At 54.6% G+C, this 5,653-nt stretch overlaps 1 long non-coding RNA gene across 1 annotated transcript; it reads right to left on the bottom strand.

Annotated features, from left to right (window-relative positions):
- Positions 1-1,205: 1,205 nt before the first annotated feature.
- Positions 1,206-5,439, bottom strand: LOC139790933 (uncharacterized). The gene is made up of 3 exons (XR_011723736.1): positions 5,273-5,439; positions 3,178-3,743; positions 1,206-1,295 (listed from the first exon to the last, which is right to left on the bottom strand). It is a non-coding gene; the product is annotated as an uncharacterized lncRNA (long non-coding RNA).
- Positions 5,440-5,653: the final 214 nt, after the last annotated feature.

The raw sequence follows: 5,653 nt of genomic DNA on the forward strand, positions 1-5,653 counted from the left end.
GAGGGATGGTTCCTGAGGGATGGTCCTTAGGGATGGTTCCTGAGGGATGATCCCTGGGGGATGGTCCCTGAGGGATGGTTCCTGAGGGATGGTTCCTGAGGGATGGTCCCTGGGTGGATGGTCCCTGAGGGATGGTTCCATTCCTTTGCTGTGCAATGCACACTGCCCTGGCTACAACCCTGGCTACAACCAGGAGTAGGCTAGAGGGGAAAAGCAAAAAAAAAAAAAAAAAGTAGAATTTGATCTCTACTCACATTTATGGGACAAAAGGACATCAAAGGAATCTGCCCATCTCGTGGCTTCTTCTGTTGACAGCCTCCTGTAAAAGGAAGAGCCAAGTTACAGAGAAGGCCTGGCTGCTGCTCCCCTCTGGGGCTGTGTGACAAGGACACCTGGGGGGCTGGGTTCTTCTCACCTAACTTTGGAGGTCTCCAGTGCAAAGGTGTCTGGGTGAACAATCACCCCGAGTGCCCTTTGGAGTCAGTGAGGAGGCACCAAGGGTCCTGCAGGGAGCTGACTCCTCACCTCACATCCCCAGGCAGGTGGGTACAACAGGCCAGAGGAATCACACCCAAAAAGGGACCCATTTGTCCTCACTGACTCGAAGCAGAGGCCCCGGGGAACAAGTTCAGATGCAGACATTTACATCATAAACGCCCAAATTTAGGTGAAATGAAACCCACCCCTGCAGAAGTGTTGACTCCTCTCTTCTGAGTTCAAGGCAGAGCTTTGACTCTTAGCTTAGAAATGAGCAGTGAGTCGGGGTCACACGAGTCCCGTGGCACAAACCAGGACTCTGGATTGTCTGAAGGATCTTTTGTAAGTGGTGTGCAACCTAATGGAGGGCTTTTTGGTAGCGTTTAAGAACCAGGCTTAGGTAAGGGGGGCTGTGCCCTGAAATTGCATCGAGTCAAGAGATCAGGCTTTGATTTTTGGTGACAGACACCTCCAAACCCATGCAGAGATGTCCCACCTACAGCTGTGGGGCCACGTGTGTGTCCATGGGAGAACTCCTATCAACCCTCCAGCTGCCCTGCTGTGCCACTGCTGCTTTGTTTCCCTCCTCCCCTGCGGCTGCAGAGCTGGTCAGAGCTCAGCCAAGGGGCAGGGAAAGGAAAACGACACTGGGAGGGGTGGTGAGCAGGGAGGAGAAGGGGAGGAGCGGGGCTGGGGGGTGCTGCAGCTATACTCACTTCAGAGCCCGGCTGGGCTTGTCCGGAAGAATAGCTGTGAAATCATTACACGAGTCTGATTTGTGAGCCAGGCAGCCCAGGCGAGTCCTCATCCCTCTGTTCCTATGGCAGAGGTGGGGGAGCAGAGGTGTGAGCAGGGCAAAACCAGAGAAGATGGTGATTACAAATTTAGGCAGAGTGGGGGGGGGAGAAAAAAAAAACAAAAAACCAAAACAAACAAGCAAATAAAAACCAACCACCTCTGTGGTTCTGTGCCTCATCAAACCTGTGTCCTCAGCTCCCTCGTCAGTGAGAGGGACCCTGAAACACCTCCTGTGAGATGCCAAGCAGAGGCTAAGGATGGACACGGCAGCAGAGTAGCTGAGGGCTCAGCCCCAGCACTCATTCAGCTGCTCTGTCTGCCAAAAAAGGCCTTTAGAGGCTGCACTTTGGGATGGTTTCTTGGAAAGAGCTGCTCTGGTGTGCTGGGAAAGGCTTGCTCTTGGTCAGGTGTGGGAGGACAGCAAAGGACAATACCAGGAATCAATCACCATGATCCAGCAGCACCAGAAAAAAGCACAAATCCCAGGGCTTGAGGGCAGGAGGGGGCTGGAGGAAGAAGAGAAGGAGCAAGGCACCTGTGGGGCAAGCCCATGAGTCCCAGACAGGACCCCAAGCAGCTTCTTTAGACTCAGGGTTGCATAAGCAGACTAAAACTGCCTCTTTCCTGACGGGCTTATCCAGGCAGAAAATTTCTTTATTGCTTTTTTTCCTCTAAATTTCAAAGCAGCCCCGGAGCCCTCACTTCTCTGCCAGCCCCTCGTGTCCTTGCCAGCCCCTTCCCGGGATGGCCAGGGTGCCCCCAGCATCCCTCATTGCATAATCTGGGATGGGAAGGGACACGAAGGGAGAGGGAAACGTGACACACAGGCGTTGTGCAGGACTGCCAGGGTCTCCTCTCAGAACCACAAAGGTGCCCATTAGTGGTTAGACAGGGTCCCAGGAGGGCAGAGCCTGTGATCTGCCTCTCCCACCCCAGGGCATCTCTCCTACTGGATTCCCCAGGCATCAAGAGGTCTGACCACAGCGGGAGGATTTACAGTCTCCAGTCCTCAGCTGCTGGACCCACTTCCAAGTTGCAGAAAGCCCTTCCCCGAGCCCTGCTGCCAAGCAGATGCCCAAAGCCTTTCGGTGGCTGCGGAGGGAAGCACAGTAATTTTCCCTTCCATCTGCAGCTCTTGCAGAACATTTCAGCACCAGCAACGGAGCCAATCTGTAGCACGCCTCTTTCCCCCTTCTCCTCCCGCCCTTTGGAGAGTTGCTATTATTGGACGTTTTAATGTAATCCTAAAGCAAATTAAATTTTAATTAAATGCAACGAGTGTCTCCCAGGCGCGGCGCAGGCAGCTCGCAGCCTTCCTGCAGACCTGGAGCAGGGGCTGCTGCACAGCCCCGACACAGACCCCTGGGACATCACCCCAACCTCAACCACCAGTGCAAAACCACACTGCAAAACATCCCTGAGCACACTGAGCCTGCTGGGCTCAGGCACCGAGTCTGCTCCAGGATCTTTCCAGCACCTTTCCTGCTGCCTCCTGCCCCCAGCCTTTCTCTTCCCTGCACTGTTTTTTGTGTTGGTTTTTTTTTTTTTTTTTCCCCAGCGAGCTCACGAATTTCTCAGGAAGAGGTGTGACAGGAGAGTTACTGCAGTGCTGCTGGGATCTCACTCTGATGCCCCAGATCAAGGGGCTGCAGCAGGGAAGCAGAGCTCAGGGGACAGGGATGCTGTGCCACGAGCGAGGGGCTTGTGTCCCACAGAACACCCAGCTCTGGGTGAGGACTTCCAGGACAGGACACAGCAGAAAAGGCAAGAAGCAGGAGGAAGAGAGGCAAGGGAAGGGCAGGAAGGGAGAGGGGACACTGCAGAGAGCTGCAAGGCTCACTGGGCAAGGCAGAGAGTGAGAGGATGGGCAGGGCTGAGGGGTGCATCAGGCTGTTCAGTTACCTCCGTGGGATCAGCAAGGCAGCCATCCAGGCATCCAGGTACAGGCAGCCCTCGAACGGGCTGGCTTGGACAGCAGGCAGGGCTGTTTGCAGGAGGCAGGAGTGCAGAGAGGAGGGATTTACTGTTTCATGTCCTGGCACTTAATAATATACAAAAGAATCCTCTGAAGGGAAAAAAAAAAAAAAAAAAAAAAAAAAAAAAAAAAAAAAAAAAAAAAAAGGAGGGCCGCTTGTTCTCAACCCATTTGATCCTTGACTCCAAGTGTGGAAGGTCAGGTCCTCAGTGGAAGAGGTTCAGAGCTGAGGAGTGATCACAGAGGAGAGCCAGCATTTCCTTCTAAGACAGGACTGCAGGTTGAGTCCAGCTTCAGGTCTGAAGTGATCAGACTTTGGTGTCACAGCTCAGCAGAGAGCAGCAGGAGTTGGCATTATTGCACTCATCTGAAGGTCTCTCCTCACCAGGCAGAGCTCCGGGCTGACCTCGCTAAGAAGACCAAGCTACCTCTTGTCCCTGTCCCTCCAGTTCATGGCTGAGGTTACTGGCCAGGCATCCTGGAAAAGCTGGCACTGCAAATAAAACAACAGGAGGACTTCATGTGTCTGCAGGTGCCGGGCCTTTCCCAGCCATCACAGGCTCAAACACTCACACAAAAATAACTCAGAGAAAGCATCTCCTCGTCAGGGTGCTGGGAGCCTCTGGGGGGGCACCGAGGAGATGGCACAATCTGCAAAGGGGAAGGGGGAGGGAGGGGGTGGCAGTGTCCCCATGAGCACAGCACACAGCACACAGGTTGAGCAAATCTCCCATCACAGAGTGAGGGAAAGCTCCACAAGCCACGAGGCCAATGGGACAGGGAGCAGGACTGAAGAGTGAGCAAAGGGCAAAGGTTTCTTATTTGCCAGGGTAGGGCCAAGCTCCAGATAACCTCCACATCCTCCTGTCCAGAAGGAACAACTGAGGAGAAGGCAAAGGAACTGCTGAGGGCAGGGACTCTGTGCAAAGGAGCAGAGGGTCCTGCTCAGCTGGGAGCTGGGGAGATCCCAGAGCTCGGAGAGCCCGGTGCAAGATCCCTTTTAAAACCTGATTACACTAAAAACCCACAAAGCCTCTTCCCAGCTAAATTAATGGAACTGGGATTGTGCTACATGCCAGGGGGTGCATGTCCTTAATCCCCCCCCCCGACCGGCTGGTTCCATGAGCTTTAACTGAAATCAATCCCTCTAAGTCCCTAAGCCCCTTTCAATTTCCTCATTAACAGCCTCACCCGCCTGTGGGGCCACAGCACCCAAGTTCCTAGAGGCCAGCAGTCCCTGCCCTGTCCCACTGCCACTCCAAAGGGATGCTGGAGGCAGAGCTGGTGCCCTCCCCTTGGCAGCCTCCTCTAGCAGAGCCCTTTTTTGGGGGTTTTGTTACGAAACACCCTGATGCTCACCCCCGCTCCCACCCCCTGCCAGCAGCCCCCACAGCCCTAACCTGCAGAGCTGAGCAGCACCCAACTTCCTTCCCTGTGCTCCCAAACTCTGCCTGACTTCAGGGATGCTGAGACTGATATTCCCGGGAAAGGCAGTCCCATGGCATCCCTACGGATCAGCTCCTCCGACTGCAAATCAAGCCAGGCAGTTATGAATTTAGAATTATGAATTTAGTTATGAATTTAGAATGCCAATCCCTGGCAAAGGCAGCTGGTAAGGGGCTGTGGGGAGGGTGGGTTTTTTGCCTTCTGCTCCATCGTTCATCCCACCTCCCACTCCTAGGAAAGGACCCCGGTGGTCAAGAAGAATTGCCAGCCCCATCATGGATGTGTTTTGGGGGGGTTCTCCTTGGGAGACAGAAAGGGAGGGGTGTGATTATGCCATTCAGGTAACCAAACCACCCCAGGGGGTCACCTGAGCCAAGATAAAGAAGCCATCCCAATATCAAAACCGAGCAGCACGAAGGTTAAAAAAGCCCAACAAACCAAAACAAACCAGGAGATCTCAGGGGCTTTGAGAGCTTAAGACCCTCCACTCACACGCAGAGAAAGACAGGAAAAAAAATATATTAACTCAGAGGCACTGCAGACAGACAGACAGACACGGAGAGAAAAGCTACTCACTGCCTTTGCCCTGTCCTCTCTGCCGCTGGGTCTACGCCGGGAGTGCGCTCAGAGAGGCTCTGGGGAAAGAGCAGAGCGGTGTTCAGAGCCAGCCCCCTGCACAGCCTGAAAGTCCCACTTGGACCCAGCCCTTCCCCTCCTCCCCCCCTTTCCCCAAGCACCAGCAGCAGCAGCTCGGAGCGATCGCTCTCGCATCCAGCAAAAACCCGGCGGCAGCATCAGCCGGGCTGCGCAGCCCTGGAGCCCCCCTGAGCAGCACCTTTCCTACCCCCCACCCCGAGCAGCACCTTTCCTGACCCCCCCCGGAGCATCACCTTCCTGCCTCCTCCCTGAGCAGCACCTTTCCTACCCCCCCGAGCATCACCTTTCCTGCCTCCCTCT

This window comes from Heliangelus exortis, unplaced genomic scaffold (assembly GCF_036169615.1).
Source record: "Heliangelus exortis unplaced genomic scaffold, bHelExo1.hap1 Scaffold_66, whole genome shotgun sequence".
Lineage (NCBI taxonomy): Eukaryota > Metazoa > Chordata > Aves > Apodiformes > Trochilidae > Heliangelus > Heliangelus exortis.